This window comes from Rattus norvegicus, chromosome 2 (genome assembly GCF_036323735.1).
Source record: "Rattus norvegicus strain BN/NHsdMcwi chromosome 2, GRCr8, whole genome shotgun sequence".
Lineage (NCBI taxonomy): Eukaryota > Metazoa > Chordata > Mammalia > Rodentia > Muridae > Rattus > Rattus norvegicus.
The window spans coordinates 41,988,735-42,015,784 of NC_086020.1; the positions used below are offsets into that span (position 1 = coordinate 41,988,735).

At 40.3% G+C, this 27,050-nt stretch overlaps 1 protein-coding gene and 1 long non-coding RNA gene across 5 annotated transcripts in view; one reads left to right on the forward strand and one right to left on the reverse strand.

The window, feature by feature from the left end:
* The window catches only part of Pde4d (phosphodiesterase 4D), a 1,514,231-nt gene that overhangs the window by 240,398 nt on the left and 1,246,783 nt on the right, over positions 1–27,050 (forward strand). The gene's annotated exons all lie outside the window — the stretch shown is intronic.
* The window catches only part of LOC120101083 (uncharacterized), a 31,128-nt gene continuing 5,299 nt past the window's right edge, over positions 1,222–27,050 (reverse strand). The window contains exon 2 of the long non-coding RNA XR_010063747.1: positions 1,222–1,688. This is a non-coding gene — a long non-coding RNA (uncharacterized LOC120101083). The remainder of the gene's footprint in view (positions 1,689–27,050) is intronic.

Below are 27,050 nucleotides of genomic sequence, written 5' to 3' on the forward strand. Positions count from 1 at the left end.
ACTCTATTGCAACAGTGTAGGAAGACTAAGACCTGCCCATTCTTACTCCTTTTCCCAGGATCTAGGTTTGTATTTGGCATCAAGAAGAGGGTAGGACATTGAAGGAGCCTGATATGAGATAATTTGGGGTAGTCCTCTTTAATTTCACTCGTTACCTTGCACAAGGCATCTCCTCATCTCATGCTCATAGGTCAGGCCTTTGGTAGGTGTTCGTCTAAAGGCTGAGGCTAGAAAGCCATCATATTCTGCTGTGTCCAAGAGGAGAAAAATTACAACTCTAACCAATCCGGAATGCCCGTATTTCTCTCACTTTCTTTATGCTTATTTTTCTTTCTCAGGTTCACTAGGACTAGATGGAGGGAGGGCTTCTCATTGCATGAGAAACTGCCTCCCCTTCAGAGTTTTCCCATTGTTCTAGGTCAGTCGGCTTGGCTGCTCTCTGACAGAGTTGCTCTGCTGTGCAGGGTGTATGCCTCTGAAACAGAAAGCATTCTAACTGTGGTGTGGAGGACTTCAAGAGCTCTGAACATTGAGATCTGGAATGAAACAGCCTATGTAAGATCTGGAGGGAGTCAGAACAGACTCAGAACAAATGATGACTCAAAAATCTTGATATTTAGACATATCACCCACTGGCTTTTTGGATCACTATGTTGAACTTTGCCCAAGGCCTGTAATATGATTTACAATAATTATTCTATTCCTACCCTCCATAATCTGGCAAGATGTATGTGTTAAGGCTATTAGCGTCTCAAACTGGGAGATAATAATTATTAAGTGGGTCTGTTGAGAGCCAGGCTAGGGAGAGTTATTGGAGCAGAGGTAGTTATCAGCAGGGCATGAGGACTTCATGGCAATTGAATGTGACTGTTCAGAATTTGTCTTATTTGGACAGATGCAAGAGAAATTTTTCATAACGAAATCTTCAAGAAGAAAAATTGAGAAGAGATGTTCTGTCAATTGGGGCATTCTAAATGATCTCGACAATATGGTGTACTTGATGAAGATAAACAGGGCCAAACTTGTAGTGTCTGAGTCCATTTCTGTTACTACAATCGAATACCATACTTGGCAATTTCTATATCAAAGCATTAAAATTGTTCTTATGGAGGTCAAAGATATGGTGGCAGCAGCTGTCAAAGGGCTGCCTTCTACACTGTACCATGCATGACAAGGCACATGGGTATATGCAACGGAGAGGGTATGATAACGAGGACTGTCTTCATGATATTAAATGTTTAATTGTCTAATAATAACCAGCCTGTCCTAAAGATAATGTTACTTAGCATTCCTGACGTTCCATCTCCATGACTTGGCCACCTCCTTAACGCTACTGTACTGCGCACTGTGCTTCCAACACATGAATTTAGGGGAGTTCAATTAAACCGTAGGATTCTTCCAGTCATGGCAGCAGTCTGTGTGTGAACCAGTGTATCCGGGAGAGATGCTCGGCAGAAAGGATAAGCCCAGGAGAGGCAAAATGCTCTTCAACATGTAAATATCGCAAGGAAATCTTCCTCAGATTCGATGGTGACCTGTTCTGTATTTCCTTATACCTTTCCCCCTTCCTCCTGTGCTGTCAATGCTCCATCACAAATTACCGTTTTCAGCCAGGTGACATCAGGCAATGGCCTGCTTTTTGTTACAGTTGCGCTTTGCACCTCTCCTGTGTTTAATGGGTTCATTATCTGGAGGAAAGAACAGAATTTAGAACACCAGTGAAACTTGCTGGGGAAAAGATTGGTGTGCTACTGTTACAATAATCTAATGTTTACCACTCTGTCCCATCATTGTTACAGGGATAAAAGCAATATTGGATGTTAGCATCACCTGCTAGTGACGGTCTAGTAGAGATTACAGTCATGTTACCTTGTGGTTTAAGTATTTCTGTGTGCTGGGTTTTTTTCTTTTTTGCTCATCAGTTCTGAAATTGAGATAGTTGATTTGGCCAGGCACAACAGGCCTTGCTGTTTACTTTGATAACAGAGAAGCACATATACTAACATTTCAACACGCAACCATTTCTGCTATATTGCGGCACATGTATTCCTAAAAATACTTTGCTACATATAATAACACAGTAAGGACTTCAGAAATCATGGGGAAAGTGGGGATGGGGACAGATCGCTGAAAACAATCAACTATGCATTGTAAATAAAATACAAATCTAATAACAAGCTATACATGGTTATATGTTAATGATTAATAAATATATATTTATTAAGATAAATATAGTTCCTTAAAGTTTGCTTGTGGAAGTGGACACATTTCTGATTTCCTGTGCTGTGTACTTGCAATTACATGGCCAGTGAAAATAGGTGCAGTTTACATAGTAAGCAGAAGAAGCTGGGAGCTGGTTGGGGTGTAATTGCACAGTATTCAGAGTCTGGTGAAGTCCAGGGTCTACAGTTCCTGACATAACTCTAACTATAGACTGTGATAGAATGATGCATCACAAAACACAAGACCCATGCTTTGCCTAAATTATTCCCTGATGTGCTAGTTGTTGCTAAAAAAGAAAAGTTTTTAAAGCGGGTGTTACAGCAGAGCTTATTGTAATTGATTTTCTCCATAATTCAATGTTTCTCTCTCCCTCCCTCCCCCTTCTCCCTCTCTCTTCCTCTCTTCTTCTCTCTCTCTCTCTCTCTCTCTCTCTCTCTCTCTCTCTCTCTGTATGTGTGTGTATATATATATATATATGTGTGTGTGTGTGTGTGTGTGTGTGTGTGTGTGCATGTTAAGAGTATGTTAAGAACCTGGTTGCTGCCGCCGCAGAGAGCTCATGGGCAGCACCCTGCAAGCAAACTTGAGCCTCGGGACCACAGGTAAGACCAACTTTTCTGCTGCAAGGAACCTGCCTGGTGAACTCGGGACACACAGAGGCAGAATTCCTCTAGGACCAGGCACTTCCTGTGTTTACCAGGAGGCCCACACCCGAGGATCCCAGCCCGCAGCAGCTCTCTGCTCCCAGACCACATGGGAGAGAGACCTCACCGCCTGGTCAGGTGGGCACTCCTGAGGCTGCAGAGCGGAAGAGACCACCATCACTGCCCACCCCTGCCCACATCCCTGGCCCAAGAGGAAACTGTATACGGCCTCTGGGTTCCCGTGGGGGAGGGCCCAGGAGCGGCAGGACCCCTGCGCCTGAGACACCGCCGGAACCTGAAGGAACAGACCAGATAAACAGTTCTCTGCACCCAAATCCCGTGGGAGGGAGAGCTAAACCTTCAGAGAGGCAGACATGCCTGGGAAACCAGAAGAGACTGCACTCTGCACACACATCTCGGACGCCAGAGGAAAACACCAAACGCCATCTGGAACCCTGGTGCACAGAAGCTCCCGGAAACGGCAGTGCAGATGTACCTGGTTGCTGCCACCGCAGAGAGCTCGTGGGCAGCACCCCGCGAGCGAACTTGAGCCTGGGAACCACAGGTAAGACCAACTTATCTGCTGCAAGTGACCTGCCTGGTGAACTCAAGACACAGGCCCACAGGAACAGCTGAAGACCTGTAGAGAGGAAAAACTACACGCCCGAAAGCAGAACACTCTGTCCCCATAACTGGCTGAAAGAAAACAGGAAAACAGGTCTACAGCACTCCTGACACACAGGCTTATAGGACAGTCTAGCCACTGTCAGAAATAGCAGAACAAAGTAACACTAGAGATAATCTGATGGCGAGAGGCAAGCGCAGGAACCCAAGCAACAGAAACCAAGACTACATGGCACCATCGGAGCCCAATTCTCCCATCAAAACAAACATGGAATATCCAAACACACCAGAAAAGCAAGATCTAGTTTCAAAATCATATTTGATCATGATGCTGGAGGACTTCAAGAAAGACGTGAAGAACTCCCTTAGAGAACAAGTAGAAGCCTATAGAGAGGAATCGCAAAAATGCCTGAAAGAATTCCAGAAAAACATAAATAAACAAGTAGAAGCCCATAGAGAGGAGACACAAAAATCCCTGAAAGAATGCCAGGAAAACACAATCAAACAGTTGAAGGAATTAAAAATGGAAATAGAAGCAATCAAGAAAGAACACATGCAAACAACCCTGGATATAGAAAAACCAAAAGAAGAGACAAGGAGCTGTAGATACAAGCTTCACCAACAGAATACAAGAGATGGAAGAGAGAATCTCAGGAGCAGAAGATTCCATAGAAATCATTGACTCAACTGTCAAAGATAATATAAAGCGGAAAAAGCTACTGGTCCAAAACATACAGGAAATCCAGGACTCAATGAGAAGATCAAACCTAAGGATAATAGGTATAGAAGAGAGTGAAGACTCCCAGCTCAAAGGACCAGTAAATATCTTCAACAAAATCATAGAAGAAAACTTCCCTAATCTAAAAAAAGAGATACCCATAGGCATACAAGAAGCCTACAGAACTCCAAATAGATTGGACCAGAAAAGAAACACCTCCCGTCACATAATAGTCAAAACACCAAACGCACAAAATAAAGAAAGAATATTAAAAGCAGTAAGGGAAGAAGGTCAAGTAACATATAAAGGCAGACGTATCAGAATCACACCAGACTTTTCGCCAGAAACTATGGAGGCCAGAAGATCCTGGACTGATGTCATACAGACCCTAAGAGAACACAAATGCCAGCCCAGGTCACTGTATCCTGCAAAACTCTCAATTAACATAGATGGAGAAACCAAGATATTCCATGACAAAACCAAATTTACACAATATCTTTCTACAAATCCAGCACTACAAAGGATAATAAATGGTAAAGCCCAACATAAGGAGGCAAGCTATACCCTAGAAGAAGCAAGAAACTAATCGTTTTGGCAAGAAAACAAAGAGAAGAAAAGCACACAAACATAACCTCACATCCAAATATGAATATAACAGGAAGCAATAATCACTATTCCTTAATATCTCTCAACATCAATGGACTCAACTCCCCAATAAAAAGACATAGATTAACAAACTGGATACGCAACGAGGACCCTGCATTCTGCTGCCTACAGTAAGCACACCTCAGAGACAAAGACAGACACTACCTCAGAGTGAAAGGCTGGAAAACAACTTTCCAAGCAAATGGTCAGGAGAAGCAAGCTGGAGTAGTCATTCTAATATCAAATAAAATCAATTTTCAACTAAAAGTCATCAAAAAAGATAAGGAAGGACACTTCATATTCATCAAAGGAAAAATCCACCAAGATGAACTCTCAATCCTAAATATCTATGCCCCAAATAAAAGGGCACCTACATACGTAAAAGAAACCTTACTAAAGCTCAAAACACACATTGCACCTCACACAATAATAGTAGGAGATTTCAACACCCCACTCTCATCAATGGACAGATCATGGAAACAGAAATTAAACAGAGACGTAGACAGACTAAGAGAAGTCATGAGCCAAATGGACTTAACAGATATTTATAGAACATTCTATCCTAAAGCAAAAGGATATACCTTCTTCTCAGCTCCTCATGGTACTTACTCCAAAATCGACCATATAATTGGTCAAAAGGTGGGCCTCAACAGGTATAGAAAGATAGAAATAATCCCATGCGTGCTATCAGACCACCACGGCCTAAAACTGGTCTTCAATAACAATAAGGGAAGAATGCCCACATATACGTGGAAATTGAACAATGCTCTACTCAATGATAACCTGGTCAAGGAAGAAATAAAGAAAGAAATCAAAAAGTTTTTAGAATTTAATGAAAATGAAGGTACAACATACCCAAACTTATGGGACACAATGAAAGCTGTGCTAAGAGGAAAACTCATAGCGCTGAGTGCCTGAAGAAAGAAACAGGAAAGAGTATATGTCAGCAGCTTGACAGCACACCTAAAAGCTCTAGAACAAAAAGAAGCAAATACACCCAGGAGGAGTAGAAGGCAGGAAATAATCAAACTCAGAACTGAAATCAACCAAGTAGAAACAAAAAGGAACATAGAAAGTATCAACAGAACCAAAAGTTGGTTCTTTGAGAAAATCAACAAGATAGATAAACCCTTAGCCAGACTAACGAGAGGACACAGAGAGTGTGTCCAAATTAACAAAATCAGAAATGAAAAGGGAGACATAACTACAGACTCAGAGGAAATTCAAAAAATCATCAGATCTTACTATAAAAGCCTATATTCAACAAAACTTGAAAATCTGCAGGAAATGGACAATTTCCTAGACAGATACCAGGTATCGAAGTTAAATCAGGAACAGATAAACCAGTTAAACAACCCCATAACTCCTAAGGAAATAGAAGCAGTCATTAAAGGTCTCCTAACCAAAAAGAGCCCAGGTCCAGACGGGTTTAGTGCAGAATTCTATCAAACCTTCATAGAAGACCTCATACCAATATTATCCAAACTATTCCACAAAATTGAAACAGATGGAGCACTACCGAATTCATTCTATGAAGCCACAATTACTCTTATAGCTAAACCACACAAAGACCCAACAAAGAATGAGAACTTCAGACCAATTTCCCTTATGAATATCGATGCAAAAATACTCAATAAAATTCTGGCAAACTGAATCCAAGAGCACATCAAACAATCATCCACCATGATCAAGTAGGCTTCATCCCAGGCATGCAGGGATGGTTTAATATACGGAAAACCATCAACATGATCCATTATATAAACAAACTGAAAGAACAAAACCACTTGATCATTTCATTAGATGCTGAGAAAGCATTTGACAAAATTCAACACCCCTTTATGATAAAAGTCCTGGAAAGAATAGGAATTCAAGGCCCATACCTCAACATAGTAAAAGCCATATACAGCAAACCGGTTGCTAACATTAAACTAAATGGAGAGAAACTTGAAGCAATCCCACTAAAATCAGGGACTAGACAAGGCTGCCCACTCTCTCCCTACTTATTCAATATAGTTCTTGAAGTTCTAGCCAGAGCAATCAGACAACAAAAGGAGATCAAGGGGATACAGATCGGAAAAAAAGAGGTCAAAATATCACTATTTGCAGATGATATGATAGTATATTTAAGTGATCCCAAAAGTTTCACCAGAGAACTACTAAAGCTGATAAACAACTTCAGCAAAGTGGCTGGGTATAAAATTAACTCAAATAAATCAGTAGCCTTCCTCTACACAAAAGAGAAACAAGCCGAGAAAGAAATTAGGGAAACGACACCCTTCATAATAGACCAAATAATATGAAGTACCTCGGTGTGACTTTAACTAAGCAAGTAAAAGATCTGTACAATAAGAACTTCAAGACACTGAAGAAAGAAACTGAAGAAGACCTCAGAAGATGGAAAGATCTCCCATGCTCATGGATTGGCAGGATTAATATAGTAAAAATGGCCATTTTACCAAAAGCGATCTACAGATTCAATGCAATCCCCATCAAAATACCAATCCAATTCTTCAAAGAGTTAGACAGAACAATTTGCAAATTCATCTGGAATAACAAAAAACCCAAGATAGCTAAAGCTATCCTCAACAATAAAAGGACTTCAGGGGGAATCACTATCCCTGAACTCAAGCAGTATTACAGAGCAATAGTGATAAAAACTGCATGGTATTGGTACAGAGACAGACAGATAGACCAATGGAATAGAATTGAAGACCCAGAAATGAACCCACACACCTATGGTCACTTGATTTTTGACAAAGGAGCCAAAACCATCCAATGGAAAAAAGATAGCATTTTCAGCAAATGGTGCTGGTTCAACTGGAGGTCAACATGTAGAAGAATGCAGATCGATCCATGCTTATCACCCTGTACAAAGCTTACGTTCAAGTGGATCAAGGACCTCCACATCAAACCAGACACACTCAAACTAATAGAAGAAAAACTAGGGAAGCATCTGCAACACATGGGCACTGGAAAAAATTTCCTGAACAAAACACCAATGGCTTATGCTCTAAGATCAAGAATTGACAAATGGGATATCATAAAACTGCAAAGCTTCTGTAAGGCAAAGGACACTGTGGTTAGGACAAAACGGCAACCAACAGATTGGGAAAAGATCTTTACCAATCCTACAACAGATAGAGGCCTTATATCCAAAATATACAAAGAACTCAAGAAGTTAGACCGCGGGGAGACAAATAACCCTATTAAAAAATGGGGTTCAGAGCTAAACAAAGAATTCACAGCTGAGGAATGCCGAATGGCTGAGAAACACCTAAAGAAATGTTCAACATCTTTAGTCATAAGGGGAATGCAAATCAAAACAACCCTGAGATTTTACCTCACACCAGTGAGAATGGCTAAGATCAAAAACTCAGGTGACAGCAGATGCTGGCGAGGATGTAGAGAAAGAGGAACACTCCTCCATTGTTGGTGGGATTTTAGACTGGTACAACCATTCTGGAAATCAGTCTGGAGGTTCCTTAGAAAATTGGACATTGAACTACCTGAGAATCCAGCTATACCTCTTTTGGGCATATACCCAAAAGATGCCCCAACGTATAAAAAGGACACGTGCTCCACTATGTTCATCGCAGCCTTATTTATAATAGCCAGAAGCTGGAAAGAACCCAGATGCCCTTCAACAGAGGAATGGATACAGAAAATGTGGTACATCTACACAATGGAATATTACTCTGCTATCAAAAACAATGACTTTATGAAATTCATAGGCAAATGGTTGGAACTGGAAAATATCATCATGAGTGAGCTAACCCAATCACAGAAAGACATACATGGTATGCACTTATTGATAAGTGGCTATTAGCCCAAATGCTTGAATTACCCTAGATGCCTAGAACAAATGAAACTCAAGACGGATGATCAAAATGTGAATGCTTCACTCCTTCTTTAAAAGGGGAACAAGAATACCCTTGGCAGGGAAGAGAGAGGCAAAGATTAAAACAGAGACTGAAGGAACACCCATTCAGAGCCTGCCCCACATGTGGCCCATACATATACAGCCATCCAATTAGACAAGATTGATGAAGCAAAGAAGTGCAGACCGACAGGAGCCAGATGTAGATCGCTCCTGAGAGACACAGCCAGAATACAGCAAATACAGAGGCGAATGCCAGCAGCAAACCACTGAACTGAGAATAGGACCCCCGTTGAAGGAATCAGAGAAAGAACTGGAAGAGGTTGTAGGGGCTCAAGACCCCATATGTACAACAATGCCAAGCAACCAGAGCTTCCAGAGACTAAGCCACTACCTAAAGACTATACATGGACTGACCCTGGACTCTGACCTCATAGGTAGCAATGAATATCCTAGTAAGAGCACCAGTGGAAGGGGAAGCCCTGGGTCCTGTTAAGACTGAACCCCCAGTGAACTAGACTGTTGGGGGGAGGGCAGCAATGGGGGGAGGGTTGGGAGGGGAACACCCATAAGGAAGGGGAGGGGGGAGGGGGATGTTTGCCCGGAAACCGGGAAAGGGAATAACACTCGAAATGTATATAAGAAATACTCAAGTTAATAAAAAAAAAAGAGTATGTTAAGAAGCTTACAGGCTTAAAAGGATTCATTGCACAAAGGCAATCAAGACTCCTACTAAGACCTTCCCTTCCCCCCCCCCCCCAGTTCTACCATGGACACTTTTTTGCATCATCCACAGCTTTCTTGCTCTGGAGCCACTTCTATTGTGGAGTTTGTGGCTAATATTTAAACTGCTTCTTTCTGAACCAGAATACTGCACTCTCCCATTTTGGAATCTTATTTATGGTTTTTCCTGTTCTTTTCTTCCATAGCTGTATTCTGAGCTCATTAAGACCAGATACTATTTTCTTTCTATCCTCTCCATCCCTTTAAAGCATTAGAATTTTGTTCTGTAACTTCCTTTTGAATAAACTACAAAAATTATATTACTCAGCTGAAAAAAGAAAAGGCAGTAGGAAGTTGTCATAATTAGTTCTTAAATATGTTCTCTGTTAATGAGAAAATTCTAGAATGTTGGCAGGGTAGAGCAACTGTTGTTCAGTCTTTTTCAACCTGGATGAAAACTTTATCGGTTAGCTGAAAATGTTGTCACATTGAAAGGGAACACAGGTGTACAGTAGCTGCTTTGGGTGCTTGGATCCTTTAATACTACTCTGCTCAGGGCACACATTTGCAAGTCAGCTACTGCCTCAGAAATTGTATCTGAAACTTACTTTCTAAGCCTTCTCCACATGGACTTGTTCAGCATCCTTATGTTCGGGTGACACGGCTTGGAGCTGAAACCATGGAGAGAACAGCACAGCAGAAGCCTTTGCCAGACCAACTGGGCCCATTTTGAGCTGAGGCATTTTGTGTCCCCAGCCATATGCAGTGTGAACAGGCCACACATGTACATTAAGTGAGTGGGTGAAGGAACTTTTGTTGGGAACGATGATGACGGTTCGGTGCCATTAGTCCTTGGAATCCTTATTCATCTGTCTCATATTTTAAGCTCAGGGCCTTGGGGATATTTTGTGAGTTGGCATCTGTATTTTAAGAGGTCTGATGGAGTGAGTCAGGGAGAGATGGAGTCATACCTGAGCTGGGAGAAGAGCTGGGTGGATCCTTGGTGAGACGTGATTGTAATAAAGAAGTCGTAGGAAGGTCGTGTTTTTGACCATGGAATTCTCTGATGTTACTGCTCGACCTAAATCAGCTTCTCTTGGGCAGTTTGTGCCAAGCTTTGCACAGGAATCTAGGATGCCAGGACCCTGCACCTAGATTATCCTGACAGAACAAAATGTTAAGTTCTGAGCTCAGTGTATCCCACCCCTTGACTTTTGCATTGAGGACTTTTTCTTTTTGTCCAGAATGTCATCTGTCTCTATAATGAATCATATGTCAATCTGACAGGGCTCTTTTGTTTAAATGACTCAGAGCTATATCTATACAGGGCCCCTGCACTCCCTCTGATATTTTGTTGTTGTTGTTTTCAGTTTTTTCCTTTAGATTTTCTTCTCACATAATATGTCCCGATTACAATCCCCTCTCCCTCTACTGCTCCCAGTCTCTCCCCACTTCTCCTCCCATTTAGATCCATTCCCTTTCTGAATCTCATTAGATAAGAACAGGCTTCTAATAGGTAATAGTAAAATGGATGAAAGTAGAAAAAATTATACTCAGTGAGGTATTCTAGGCCAAGAAATCCAATATGGTATATACCTGGTTATACGTGGATATCTGTTCAGTCAATGATAACCAAGCTACAATCTGTAGAACCACAGAGAGTAGGCGTAGACTAAGGAAATAAAGGGTACAGATAGATCTCACCAGGAAAGAGAAATAGAATAGATAATTATGGATGGATGTGGTGGGGTTAAAATAGGATGTTCAAGCCAGAAGTGGGAGGAGTGGGTGGTAGCAGGATAATACAGGGGAGACACAGCTAAAATTAAAGGATATTTGAGAGGTAGCATGGAAACCTAATACAGTAGTAATCTCCTAAATATATACATGTTGTGATGATTTGTATATTCTTGGCCTCAGGAGTGGCAATATTAGGAGGTGTAGCCTTGTTGGAGTAGGTGTGACATTGTTGGAGTAGGTGTGTCACTGTGGGTGTGGGCTTTAATACCCTTGTCCTAGCTGCTTGGAATCCAATCTTCTAACAGCCTTCAGATGAAGATGTAGAACTCTCAGCAACAATGTCTTCCATATTCCTTCTAGGATGGCCCACTAAACCCCACTTAAAGCATTCTACTGCATTTTAAATCCAAAGTCTGAAAATCCCCATTCTTCCAAACAAAATCATGGTCAGACCTATCACAGCAATACCCCAGTACCTGGTACCAAATTCTATTTTAGTGTTTTACTGCTGAGAACAGACACCATGACCAAGGCAACTCTTGTAAGGACAATGTTTACTTGGGGCTGGCTTACAGGTTCAGAGGTTCAGTCCATTATCATCATAGTGGGAGTATGGCAGCATCTAGGTTGGCATGGTGCAAGAGGAGCTGAGACTTCCACATTTTCATCTGAAGCCTGCTAGGAGACTGGCCTCCTGGCAGCTAGGATGAGAGTTATTAAAGACCATGCCCACAAAGACACACCTATTCCAACAAGGCCACACCTCCTAATAGTGCCACTCCCTGGCCCAAGCATATACAAACCATCACACATATATGAAGGCAATCTAAATGAAATCACCAAATAATGTGAGAGATAGAGTCCCATATGGGCCATCTCTTGTCACCAATTGAAGCATCCGGGAATTGGGTTACATCTGATTGAATTGTTGGCCAAACAGACCCCATGGGAATCTCTAAATGACCCAAAGACAGTAGGTTGCTCCCCAAAAACTGACAGCAAAGCCTCACTGCTGAAGACAACACATACATAGCTCTCTGGACATGAAGAAGTCAAGCTGGTGCTTACTTAGAGCCTTCATCCCTACTTTTTAGTGTCTGTGTTATAAGAAGGTACTCTGTAGAATATGAAAAAAGAAGCATAAGGAGGCCAGCTACAAACCCTTTATCTACAGTGGTTCACTGCCTGCAAGATATGCTAGAGCAATAGTGTCACAGAGCTTGTGGGAGTGAGCACCCCATAATTGATTTGAATTAAGGCCCACCCCATGAGATGGAACCCATCACTGACACTGTTTGGCTGTTGTTGTCTTTAAGGAATGTATTTCGGACAATATATGGGCATGATTAGAAATGTAACTAATAATTTTTATTAGTCTTTGGTGATCTTGATTTGTCTTGTAGGTTAGTGATTTCAATTTCATAGGATATGCTTCACTTATACAAACAGTCACTATTCATGAGGGCTAATATACACATATGGAGCAAAAAGTTCTACAGGCCTCTGTAGATATCCTGGATGGATTTCAAAGCGAGGAAAGGACATGTGAAGTATTCCTGGAAGTTAGCTATACCTGCAGGGTATAGGAGGCAGACTGAAATACAGCATTCTTTCCATGGGAGAGATAGTTCTTGAAATGTTCCACCTTTATATTGCATTTACTTCTAAACCATGGACCTTAGACCTTGGAAAGAGAGTCCTTCAACAGAGCAGTGATCTGGAGGCCTCAAATCTAGCATTCTCTGGTGAAAATTATTAAGATTAGGTATTTGTGCTCTCCTTGACTCCTTGTAGCAACCATGATTAGGATACTTCAGTATTGAAATTTACTGACTAAGTGATCTTAAACTAAGATTTGGGTCCTTCCAAAGGGAAGACAAAGTCTCTCCACATTAAGAGGCAGCTCTTTGCATGCTCAAAGAATGTATGTCTTAGTAAGGGTTTTACTGTGGTGAAAAGACACCATGACCAAGGCAACTCTTCTTTTTTATTGGATAGTTTATGTATTTATATTTCTAATGTTATCCTCTTTCTCAGTTCCCCCCTCTCCCACTCCTGCTCCCCCTCATTCTATGGGGATGCTCCTCCTCCCACCCACCCACTTTCACCTCAACACCCTGGCATTCTCCTACACTGGAGAAATCAGCCTTCACAGGACCAAAGGTTTCTCCTCCTATAGAAGCCAGAAAACGTCATCCTCTGCTACATATGCAGCTACAGTTATAAGTTCAACATGTATACTCTTTGGTTGGTGGTTTAGTCCCTGGGAACTCTTGGGGTCTGGCTGGTTGATAGTGTTGTTCTTCTTATGGAGTTTCAAACCCCTTAAGTTCCTTGAGTCCGTTTTCTAATTCTTCCATTGGGGTCCCCGTGCTCAGTCCTATGGCTAGCTGCAAGCATCTTAATCTTTGTCAGTAAGACTCTGGCAGAGTCTCTCAGGAAATATCCGTATCAGGCTCCTGTCAGCAAGCACTTCTTGGCATCAGCAATAGTAACTGGGTTTGGCGGCTACATATGGGATGGATTCTCATGTGGGACAGTCTTTGAATGGCCTTCCCTTCAATCTCTGCTTCACTCTTTGTCCCTGTACTTTCTCCCATGAGTATTTTGTTCCCCATTCTAAGAAGAATTGATACATCCACACTTTGGTCTTTCTTCTTCTTGAGCTTCATGTAGTCTATGGATCGAATCTTGTGTAATCAGAGCTTTTGGGCTAATATCCAATTATCAGTGAGTGCATACCATATGTGTTCTTTTGTGACTGTGTTACCTCACTCAGGATGATATTTTCTAGTTCCATCCATTTGCCTATGAATTTCATGAAGCCATTGTTTTTAATAGCTGAGGAGTACTCCATTGTATAAATGTACCACATTCTCTATATCCATTTCTCTTTTGGAGGACATCTGGGTTGTTTACAGCTTTTTGTTATTATAAATAAGGCTGCTATGAACATAGTGGAGCACGTGTCTTTGTGGTATGTTGGAGCATCTTTTGAGTATATGCCCAGGAGAGGTCCTCAGGTAGCACTATGTCCAATTTTCTGAGGAAACACCAGAATTATTTCCAGAGTGGTTGCACCAGTTTGTGATCAAACCAACAATAGATGAGTGTTCCTCTTTCTCTACATCCTCAACAGCTTCTCCTCTCAAAATCAGTTTTTGTTCTTAGCCATTCTGACTGGTGTGTGGTAGAATCTCAGGGTTGATTTCCATTTCCCTGATGACCGAGGATGTTGAACGTTTCTTTTGGTACTTCAGAGTTATTCGATATTCCTCAGTTGAGAGTTCTTTGTTTTGTTCTGTACTCCACTTTTTAACAGGATTATTTTGTTCTCTGGAGTTTAACTAACTTCACGAGTTCTTTGAATATATTGGATATTAGTCCTCAATCGGATGTAGGATTGGTAAAGATCTTTCCTCAATCTGTTGGTTGCCATTTTGTCTTATTGACAATGTCCTTTGCCTTACAGAAATTTTGCAATTTTATGAGGTCCCATTTGTTGATTGTTGATCTTAAAGCATAAGTTATTGGTGTTCTGTTCAGGAAATTTTCCCCTGTGCCTATGTGTTCAAGGTTCTTCTCCATTTTATCTTCTATTAGTTTGAGTGTATCTGGTTTGATGTGGAGGTCCTTGATCCATTTGAACTTAAGCTTTGTACAGTGTGATAAGAATGGATCGATTTGCAGTCTTCTAAATGCTGATCTTCAGTTGAATCAGCACCATTTGTTGAAAATGGTATCTTTTTTCCCACTGGATGGTTTTAGCTCCTTTGTCAAAGTTCAAGTGACCATAGGTGTGTGGGTTCATTTCTGAGTCTTCAATTCTATTCCATTGATCTACCTGCCTGTCTCTTTACCAATACCATACAGTTTTTATCACTATTGCTCTGTAGTACAGCTTGAGGTCAGGCATGGTGATTCCCCCCAGAAGTTCCTTATTGTGAGTATATTTTTTGCTATCCTGGTTTTTTTGCTGTTCCAAATGAATTTGCAAATTGCTCTTTCTTTTTTTTTTTCATTTTTTTTTATTAACTTGAGTATTTCTTATATACATTTCGAGTGTTATTCCCTTTCCCGGTTTCCGGGCAAACATCCCCCTCCCCCCTCCCCTTCCTTATGGGTGTTCCCCTCCCAACCCTCCCCCCATTGCCGCCCTCCCCCCATAGACTAGTTCACTGGGGGTTCAGTCTTAGCAGGACCCAGGGCTTCCCCTTCCACTGGTGCTCTTACTAGGATATTCATTGCTACCTATGGGGTCAGAGTCCAGGGTCAGTCCATGTATAGTCTTTAGGTAGTGGCTTAGTCCCTGGAAGCTCTGATTGCTTGGCATTGTTGTACTTTTGGGGACTCGAGCCCCTTCAAGCTCTTCCAGTTCTTTCTCTGATTCCTTCAACGGGGGACCTATTCTCAGTTCAGTGGTTTGCTGCTGGCATTCGCCTCTGTATTTGCTGTATTCTGGCTGTGTCTCTCAGGAGCGATCTACATCCGGCTCCTGTCGGTCTGCACTTCTTTGCTTCATCCATCTTGTCTAATTGGGTGGCTGTATATGTATGGGCCACATGTGGGGCAGGCTCTGAATGGGTGTTCCTTCAGTCTCTGTTTTAATCTTTGCCTCTCCCTTCCCTGCCAAGGGTATTCTTTTTCCTCATTTAAAGAAGGAGTGAAGCATTCACATTTTGATCATCCGTCTTGAGTTTCGTTTGTTCTAGGGATCTAGGGTAATTCAAGCATTTGGGCTAATAGCCACTTATCAATGAGTGCATACCATGTATGTCTTTCTGTGATTGGGTTAGCTCACTCAGGATGATATTTTCCAGTTCCAACCATTTGCCTACGAATTTCATAAACTCGTTGTTTTTGATAGCTGAGTAATATTCCATTGTGTAGATGCACCACATTTTCTGTATCCATTCCTCTGTTGAAGGGCATCTGGGTTCTTTCCAGTTTCTGGCTATTATAAATAAGGCTGCGATGAACATAGTGGAGCACGTGTCTCTTTTATATGTTGAGGCATCTTTCTAACTCTCTGAAGAATTGAGTCGGAATTTTGATGAGGATTGCATTGTATCTTTAGATTGCTTTTGGCAAAATGGCCATTTTTAGTATATTAATCCTGCCAGTTCATGAGTATGGGAGGTCTTTTAATCTTCTGAGATCTTCAATTTCTTTCTTCAGAGACTTGAGGTTCCTGTCATACAGATCTTTCACTTGCTTGGTTAGAGTCACACCGAGGTATTTTATGTTATTTGTGACTATTGTGAAGAGTGCCAGTTCCCTAATTTCTTTCTCAGCCTGTTAATACTTTGAGTAGAGGAAGGCTACTGATTTGTTTGAGTTAATTTTATACCCAGTCACTTTGCTGAAGTTGTTTATCAGGTTAAGTAGTTCTCTGGTGGAACTTTTGAAGTCACTTAAGTATATTCTCGTATCATCTGTAAATAATGATATTTTGACTCCTTCCTTTCCAATTTGTATCCCTTTGACCTACTTTTGTTGTCTCATTGCTCTGGCTAGAACTTCGAGTACTATATTGAATAATTAGGGAGGGGGGCAGCCTTGTCGAGTCCCTGATTTTAGTGGGATTGCTTCAAGTTTCTGTCCATTTAGTTTAATGTTGGCTATTAGTTTGATGTATATTGCTTTTACTATGTTTAGGTATGGGCCTTGAATTCCTGATCTTTCCAAGACTTTTAACATGAAGGGGTGTTGAATTTTGTCAAATGCTTTCTCAGCATCTAATGAGATGATCATGTAATTGTTTTCTTTGAGTTTGTTTACATAATGGATTACATCGATAGATTTCCATATATCAATCCATCCCTGCATTCCTGGGCTGAGGCCTACTTGATCATGATGTATGATTGTTTTGATGTGTTCTTGGATTTGGTTTGCAAGAATTTTATTGAGTTTTCCATCTATTATCACCTGTAGAGCTGGATTTGTGGAACCAAGACAACTCTTATAAGAACAACATTTACTTGAGTTTGGCTTATAGATTCAGAAGTTCAGTCCATTATCATCAAGGTGGAAGTCTGGCAATATCCAGGCAGGAATGATGCAGGAGGAACTAAGAGTTCTACATCTTCATGTGAAGGCTGCTAGTAGAACACTCACTTTCAGGCAACTAGGACTTGGGTATTAAATCCCACACCCACAGTAACACACCTATTCCAACAAGGCCACACCTCCTGATAGTTCCACTTCCTGGCCCAACCATATACAAACCATATACATGTTTGCAAACCATGATTTCCATATCTGAATTTGCAGATCTCAGTAGGAAGTAAGCTAGCACAAAGAGAAAGAGAGTGAGCTAGAGCCTGGGGTAACCAACTCCTTCTCAACACCTGAATTCAGGTGTATAACTTGTCCTGGCCACTTTCCTTACATAGGTCCATTTAATCCTGTGACATATTTCAGAACAAAAGTTCATTTTCAAATTCTAGAAAAGGTAAACAAGGTTCATGGGAGTGAACTAAACTGACCTGAGGCCGCTGGGTGAGGAAGAAGTTGAACTGTGATTTCAAGCTGATGATTGGTCTCTAGGTGCATGTGCTTTTCTGCCTCATTATGTTTCCCACAATCAGTATCTTTGCTTACATTTTCACCAGAACCTGTCAGTGCTTAGCGTGTGGTGATATGCAATAAGTATTTAATGTATAACTAAGAGAATGGAACAAATTGTTTATCCATCTTTACTACTAATGGGATATATGGTATTACTAAGGCATAAGCAAGTATGCCAAGGCCGATGTTCTACTTTGGATCTGTGTATGTCAGGAAGAATATCTTTGTGACTATGCCTGTGCCACTTGCTATCCTTACCTTTTCACCAGCCTAGGAAATTGCTGCACAGTTTTTGACTACCAAGACTCAAGTGAATTTTTATCTACCAGTCTGTCTGTCTTTCTATCATCCAACCATCTATCAGTGTGTCTGTCTGTCTGTCTAGCTATCATCTATCATCTATCTATCCATCCATCCATCTATCATGCATTTACATTCACATGTTCCATATGCCACAGTGCACTTGTGGAGGCCAGAGAATGATTGCAGGAGTCTGATCTCTCCTCCCACTATATGGGTTCAAGGGAATGAACAGAATGTTAGGTTTGGTTTGGTCATAAGGGCCTTTAACCACTGAGCCATTTTCCCCAGCACCTCTTTTATTGAAAATGTTCAGAAAAACTTTTATTTAAAGAAAATATTAATGCCCTATATATTATAGTCCATTTTTTCTATTTTTTTATTAAAATGAAACAAATTCTGGGGATACACTAAGCAGTCAAAATGACTGCCTTCTGGAAGGGACTGGTAGGGTCCCTCCATTGTGACCTCAGTCTAGACATAGAATGTGTTGCTATTCACTCTGTTCAGGGATGTTCTCTCACAGAGATGTTGTGCTGCTAGGTAGTGCTGTATAGGATTTGTAACATATTATTCTTCTGTAATGAGTCTCAGAGGCATCCCAGGACACCACACTTGGCTCTTGTTTTAGGATAATAACCTCAAGATTATAGCTTAGGTACATCCTTAGGTGTTTCCTGGTAAAACTAGGACTTAGAAGGATTATTACAGTTGATTTCCACAGTAATTATACAAGACATGACATAAAATTATCAATTTTATTTTATAGAGACTTAGAGAATCTAATCCATTTTCTTATGGTCATACAATGACAAAGCCAGAAAGCCAGCTTCATAACTCCTATACAGGCTGTGTTTCTCTTAAACTTCGAGTAATATTTTATCCATTTCTCAACAAATATTTTGACCACCTGCCATCATCAAGGTACTATACTGGTCCTGTGAATACAAATACTGATTAATAATTATGGTTTCTATGGTCAGAATGCTCCTCATTTATTAAAAGGACAGCATTTTGGTATGTCATCAAAAATAAAGTGCTAAAGTAAACTGATATATGCTAGTTTTGTAAGAGCCTTGCAAATGCTTGCAATTAACCTTAAAGACATGAAAATAGGTATTCTAAATCTAATATGAGCACAAGAGCAAAATAGTAATTTATTTTTTATTTATTTAACAACATTTTTGAGCATTTGAAATATATTGATTGGCTATTCTAGGTCCTACAGATAAGAGTGATTAGACTTACAAAGTAGATTCCCGCTATCTTATCGTTTACATATTCTATAGCATGAGTGTAAACAAATGTTTGCAGTCTTTGCAACTAAAGGCACATAAGAGACAGATTCTTGATGCTAATGCTGGCAGAGGAAATAATCAGGGAATTTGTTCTTTTCAGGGACATCTTTCCTCAGAGATTACTGCTGAAGGGCAAATGGGCTCCAAGTAGGCAGGGGATGGAAATCAGGGATGTTCAATAAAGTTTCTATAGCAAGCCAAAAATCATGACATTCTTCTATCACAGAGATACCAGAAGGACATCAGAGGTATCTGGTGGGGCTTGAGGATTATTAGTAGGTCAGGCCAAACATGCTCTTGAGTAGAGGTATTTTAAGAACAAAAGAACAGACATGAGGAGATGACTCATTCTACAAAATGTTTGCCGTGCAAGCACAAGAACCTGAGTTTGGATTCCCAGCACCTACATAAAGTCAGGCATGTATGTGCCAGTATATCTAGATCTGGAAAGGAAAAGACAGGAGTATTCCTAGAACTCATTGGCCAGCCAGTCCTTATGAATTGGTGATCTCCACATCCAGTGGAAGAACCTGTATTAAAGATTGTGGAAGACAATAAATGAAGATAGAGTATTGATTTCCAGCTTCTACATGCATGGACAGAGGGATATACATCTACACTCACTCTTTTCAGCTCAGCACAGAAATTGTGTTGATAGGAAATAAAGATGAATCTGAAGATCTGTAAAGAATTGTTGAGGTTACACTCTAGGTATGATGGAATTTGAGCTAGAGTTGTAGTAAGAAGAGAGTAGAAGCAGATGGGTATCAGACATCATCAGGAGGTAAAATGGGCAAAAACCCACTATCCAAGAGAAACATCAAGTCAGCATTTACCTTTGTCTGGATCATAGAGCATGGTAGCTGGGTCTAGCCTGGGGATACATCTTGTATAATCTCCAGTGTGCACATATATTGATGTCATGATCATAGGTGTTATTGTCTAGAAAGATGCTGAGAGTAGGTAAGCAAATGAGTTGTAATCAAGTCTGAGGAAACTATCTCACAACAGTTTGCTCAACTTAAAAATGAGATTGGAAGAATACTGCCTAATTGTACAGTCATAAAAATTAAGGGAAAATGACTGGTACTAAAGACAGAATAACCACCAGTACTAAGTACTGCTTATATAATGTGGGTTTGGGAAAATCCTTTGGAATGATTGACATGAAGTCATCAGTAACCGAACCAAGAACTATTTTACGAAGAAGAAAAAATTGCTGTGCAGCTGAGTGAAGAATGAACAAGGGCTAAGAAATTGGATTAATTGGGCATAGATAAATGAATCCCAGGAGGGAAGGAGGTAAAGCTTCAATTGCTAGGAACGTGGGGGCAAATTGGAGAGACCAATGATAATGGATGACTAGTGGGGGCTCATGAGAAGAAGGATCAGTGGAAAGCCTTTTCAAAAACTCCTGCGTCTGTGTGCTTGGTATGGGAAAGGTGTCTTCTCCTAGAGATTATACTTTTCCTTAAAGCAGGAATAGAATTTTGTCTGAGGGTGAGGTAGCATTGTTAATGTTTGAATAGATCTAAGAACATTTGGAATATGTTACTGATGGAGAGAAAGTTTGTATAGTCATTGGCCAGTGTGTTGGATCCTCAGGATCCCATAAACATGCATTTTTTAAAGGCTGTCACTCAAACAATTCATGTTCTATGTGTACATTGTAAAAAACCCAAGTGCAAACAACAGCACAGTGGTAGGGAATGAACAAAGGGACAGGGATGAAAAGGATTGAACATTGGTAATTTTTTTTCTCCCTCGGACTGGGATATTCAGAAAAAAGACACCAGAAAATATGTAAATTAAACATATGAATATTGATTTATTTATTAAATAAACTTGCTGAATGGCAGTTCCTATTAATGTGAGGAACTCATTGCTATTGCTTAACAAAGCATGCTGGACTGAATTAAACACTGGGAGGTACATGAGGCTATCATGACTTGCACAGAAAGGTGCAGAAAGGTTGGAGGATTCCTCCTTTCCCTTGAGCTACTAGTGGGGTTTTCTGCAATCTTCTTGTTTACACCAGAAGATGAATGGATGTTGACATGATTTTGAAACTAGTTCAGTGAATGGAATATCATTTTCTAAAGGATTTTTTTTTTGGCCAAGGAAGGCAGGAGATAGACACCTGGATATTAGGAATGTGTTACTAGTGATTAAAAGTAATTATTTTAATGAGTTGATCTCAGCTTGGCTAATAGGCATTGTCTAAGTGTGAAATTTTACATCTTACATCAGATGTGTGGGAGGGACTGTGGATGAGCATACAGGAGCATGTATCTATTTGACTATATCCCTTGAAGCATTTCTTGTTGGGCTAGGGAGGGTGCATACCTGTAAAAGTGTTATCAGAACCTACTGAAAGTAGGTCCTCCAAATGTTTATGTTTAGATGCTCTAAGGCACAGAGAAAATGAGATGGGAGAGACAACAGAAACACTCTGTAGAATATTTAAGAGTAAAAAGAATGCCACAGTTATCAAAAGCACATTTGAGATCTATTAACTTCTACTAATACATTTCTAGGAGAGTATGGCAAACACTTAGAGGTTTAAAGATCTAGACATAAAAGTAACTAATTACTCTGCACACACATGCATGTGTGTGTGTGTATGTATGTATGTGTGTATATAGAGCATTAGTGTTTGCATGTACGCAGAAACACTATGTGTAGTACGTACATGTAGGAAATCATGCTTGCATGTGTGTGAATGCAGTATGTGTGTTTCTGTATGGAATTCACATGTGGATGCACTATGTAGATGAATCCACTTTCATGTGTGTGAATGCACTATGTGTGGGGGTGTAGCTGTGTATAGAGTACTTACATATCAGAATTTATGTTTGCATGTGTGTGAATGTGCTATGTGTGTGGGTGTGGGTGAAGGTCAGAGGTAGTTGTCAGGTGTCCTCCTCCATTGCTCTTCACCTTGTATATCAAGACAAGGTCTTTTAGCTGAACCCAGAGCTTACCAGTTTGGCCAATCTCACTAATCAGCTTGCTCCAGAGAGCCTGTCTCCTTAGTGTTGGAATTGCAGGAAGGCAGCCATACCCAACTCCGTTTTATGCAAACACTTGATATCTGAACTGTAGTCCTCATGCAAGTATAGTGTCTCACCAAGTGGGTTAGCTCCTCATTCATGTAGCCAAGTTCTTGGGCCATAAATTAATCATCAAAGCCTTTATAACTACAAGACTGGCTAGGAAATCATTTCTCTGAGTGAAAGATTCTATGGCTTGAACAGCTGTCTGGTGTCTACATTCCCACTGGAACTCCATGGAGATTCAATTCTTACTTTTCACTTACTATTTTTAAGTCTTGCATCCTCAAGTGAGCTCTTCTCATTTTCACCAGCTGCCCCTAATGCTTCCTCAGGGTGTCTACCCTGGCCAATATAAAGCAAATTTTCCTGTCTTAATCATTCTTCTTAAAGTGAGGTTCCATAGAATGTAACACTCTGGACATGAAAATTTCTGGTCAAGTAAGATTATTGTTTTCTTTGATCTAATAATTGTAAGGTCAATAATTAATAATCTAATAATTGTAGGGTACACCATTGATGAAAACACTTTGGGCTTAAAGACTAATAACTGAAGTCATGGAGAAGAGATCTTAAAGAAGAAAATGGGCTTCATGACATCATTCCAATATGGCAGAACTATGTCTCTCTCTTAACTGACATGTTAAAGATGGGAAAAAGTCTCACACAGCTAAAGACCAACCAACTGATTGTCATCAAAGCCCAGACTAAACTTGAAGAAAAAAAACGTTGCCACTATTTCACATCAATAATTCATTGAAATAAAATCACATGCATACAGAGAAAAGCCACATTGAAATTCCTTTTAATCATAATATTAATCAGCCACATGGCTAGGTGTCAATATTATATTCTGTCCAGTTGCCTCAGAGTTCCTGATGCTGTCATCTAGAAGAGAGAAAAATAACTTTTTTCTCCTTTTCAAAATGTTATACCTTATCAGTTTCCTGAGACAAGAAATATAACTGCAAACAAATATAAATCACAAGAGAATTGATGAAACAGTATTGAAATTCTAAAGAAAAAAACCTAAAGATCTCCCCATCCACCATCTAATCTCCCAGTATATGTACTCATCTGAAACATTCTTTTTCTCTCCTTTTATACTTCTCTTCTTTCCTTTACTTTCTTCCTTCTTTTCTTCCTTCCTTTGCATGTAGGTGGATGTCAAGGGGCACATTGCCTACATGTATGCCTGCAGGCAATGTGTGTGTGTGTGTGTGTGTGTGTGTGTGTGTGTGTGTGTGTGTGTGTGTGTGTATAGTGCATGATGTGCTAACGTTCATGTGTGTGTGTGAGGGCTAGAAGTCACTGTTAGGTATCTTCCTCAATTGCTCTCCATTTTATGTTTGAGATGAGGTTTCTCCCCAAACCATGCTTACACAAAAACTCTAGCTGATGAACATTCTTTCTGCCCAGGATGTTTTGTCCCTTTAAATTGTATTTAATATCAAGGATTTAGGGCCCACTGGATTCTGCAGTTTTTATTTGTTTATGATTAGATGCTCTGTTAACAGTGATTGCGACATTTCTATAAACGTGGCTGCTATTGGATGTTGAAGTTAAAGGAAATGATTCCCTATACTTACAATCCAAATCTAGCTCCCTGATGCGACTTCTCTCACAATCCTCTTTGGGTTTTCTCCTGTCCCTGGGTTGTCTCTCAGAGGGGAGATGCTGAGGGCATAAACAACATTTACTGATCTGGGCTTTAGTGACTTTTTGATGGATTCACTCATAACAAAATTTAAGTGTTATTAACAGATTCTCACCAAGCACATAAACAAAACAGTGAGAGTATCTAGGCAGAGAGCCACATACTTTTAGAGAGCAATATATTTATGCTATATAGGAAGGGGAAGAAGCCAAACAACACAGAAACAATATAAATAACTTCCTACTTGCTTGTCCTATATCAGTTTGCTATTGGTGAAAAAAGATTTAGCCATACTTATCACTGAAAGACAGGAGGAATGTGTGGGTGGATCGACAGTGGTGCGGCAGGAGAGAGTTTGTTATCCAGATAAAAAAAATACAGAGTCAAGGTTGGTCTTCATATTTGATTTCCATCTTGGTTACAGGACATTCGTTTTGCTGTTTAAATTATCTTTACACCTAGGGGAATAATGCTATAAGCCCTACAGCTGCAGTTTTCTGGCCTTTTTCATAATCCATGACTATGAACCATGCTGAGCTAGGGTATAACATTCACTGGAGAGCATCCTAAACGGCACTTTAAAAAAATTTGGCCTACATGGCATCATTTAGAAGCAATCTTTTACGGGGATCCTGGTTCTCTTTTTTATCTGGCGGACTGATAATCTCATAATGGCATTAGTTTCTCAACCAATTACCCAAGATTGTTATTATCCATTTTTAAACTTGGACAGTCTTTACGTGTCTACAGCAAGGTTTAAAACAGATCCAGAAGGATGTGAATTATAGTAATTTAGAAGTCTTAAATCCTGGGTATTTGGTATCTTAAAATTCAACAAGGGATGCTGAAAAAAAGAAAGAAAGAAAAAAAAACCCCAACTTTTCAAATAGAGTTAATTTAAATTCAGCCTCTGAAAAGGTTATATTATAGAACATATTGAAAAAGAGAAGGTTAGTTAGAAAGTCAAATGCACTAGAAATTGGAAATGATCAGGCATTTCGTTATGAGTGATTTCTCATATGTCAAAGCAGAACAGGTCCACTCTCTTCCTTAGAGGCAGTTTGTGTGACTTTGTACCCCATCCTACTGTACAAGCAACACAGTAGATCTCTGTTTTAAAGGTGTCATGAAAGTAAGAAACAGCCCATGAACAGAAATACAAATTATTTTTTATGGGTTCCCACCTTCTTTCTCATCAGACGTTGATTCACTGAAGGAGGGCTCACTTTGTGTGGACATTTTAACTGTTCTCTCTTAGTTAATCTAGTTTGACATGGCACCAATGGCATGTGGAGAATGAGGAGGGCAGAAATGGTTCAATGCCCATGTGGACAGAGGCGATGTTCAGGGGATACTGAGTACTTTGAACACTCTTTCGTTTGGAAATGGCTTGTCTGTCTCAACTCTCAACTTGGAGTTTAGCTTTGAGACCTTTGTCCTTCCACTGTGATCTCAATTCTTGCCTAGCAGGTACAAGTCCACTGTCTTAGTGGCTTTTCTTGATTATACATTGTCCAAAGATTTGAAATGCACATGTATTGTGCATATACAGGTCTTTTCTTGGTCATTTATCTTTCAGAACAGGCAACAGCACCACAACATTCCCATTGTTGGATTTTTTTCCCTTTATTATTAAGAGTGACAAAATTCCCTAACATGCTGTTCTTGAGTCACTTCAAGGAAAGGAATTGCCTGGGGAAATAATAATTCTGTCTTTCATTATTTAAAGTGTCTGTAACTTTTATCTACTTGTGATTTTTTTCCTTAAATGTACTCAGATTTTACTTAAATAGTTTACTTAGGTCTGTATTAATTTTTAAATTTAATTTTATGTTTTTTATATTAATTTTATGTTATTCCCTTTACACTGCCCCTCTCCCATAATCCTTCCCCTATTCCCTTCCCCTTCTTCTCTGAGCAGGGGGAGGGGCTCGGGTATCCTCCCTACCATGACCCATCAAGTCTCTGTGAAGATACATATTTTGTTTCCCACTGAGGCAGATAAAATACCCCAGCTAGAAGAACATATTCCATGTACAGGCAACAGCTTTTGGGATAGCCCCCATTCCATTTGTTCAGGACCCACATGATAGTCAAGCTGGACCTCTGACACATATGAGTGAGGAGGTCTAGATCTAGCCTGTGTATGTTTTTTGGTTAGTGGTTCAGAACCTGAGAGCTCCAAGGGTTCCAGGTTAGTTAACTCTGTTGGTCTTCCTAAGGAGTTCCTATCCCCTTCTGGACCCAAAATTCTTCCTCCTAGTCTTCCATAAGAGTCCCCAAGCTCCATCCACTGTTTGGCTGTGGGTGTCTGTATCTGTCTGAGTCAGCTGCCGGGTGGAGCCTCTCAGAGGACAACTTGCTCCTGTTAGCAAGCATAACAAAATATCACTAATAGTGTTGGGGATTGGTGCTTGCCCATGAGACTGGGGATAAGGGAAGTGCCCAAGAATCAATGGGGGTGACTTTAGCTGTGACTCATTACATTGGGGATAGGGAACCTGAAGAGGTCACCTCCTGTGGACAGACAGGAATTCCAGTAGAGTGATCGAAACACTAATCCACTCACAACAATTTCAACCCCACTTTATCCTGTCTACAAGGAATGTTTTAATTTTAACCCCCCCAAAAATGTATAAATTAATTTTATTTTAAATAGTGTTTAAAAAATTCTTTGAGAATTTTATATATTTTGATCACATTCAGCACCTTCCTCCAACTCCTTCCAGATCTGTGTCAGTCCCCTGCCCTGCCCCCATCTCTATTTGGACACCTTCGTTCCCATCCCCTGTAAACCTATCAAGTCTAGTTGGAGCTGCCCAAATATTCCTGGGTTCATGACCTGTTCTGGAGTGTGGTCAATATACCACATGTTATGCCACTGAAGTAAACTCACTTTCCCTTCTTTAGCAGTAACCAAATTCCAATAGATCCTCAGATAGATGTGGGACACCTCACATCCCCTCCGCTATGCTGAC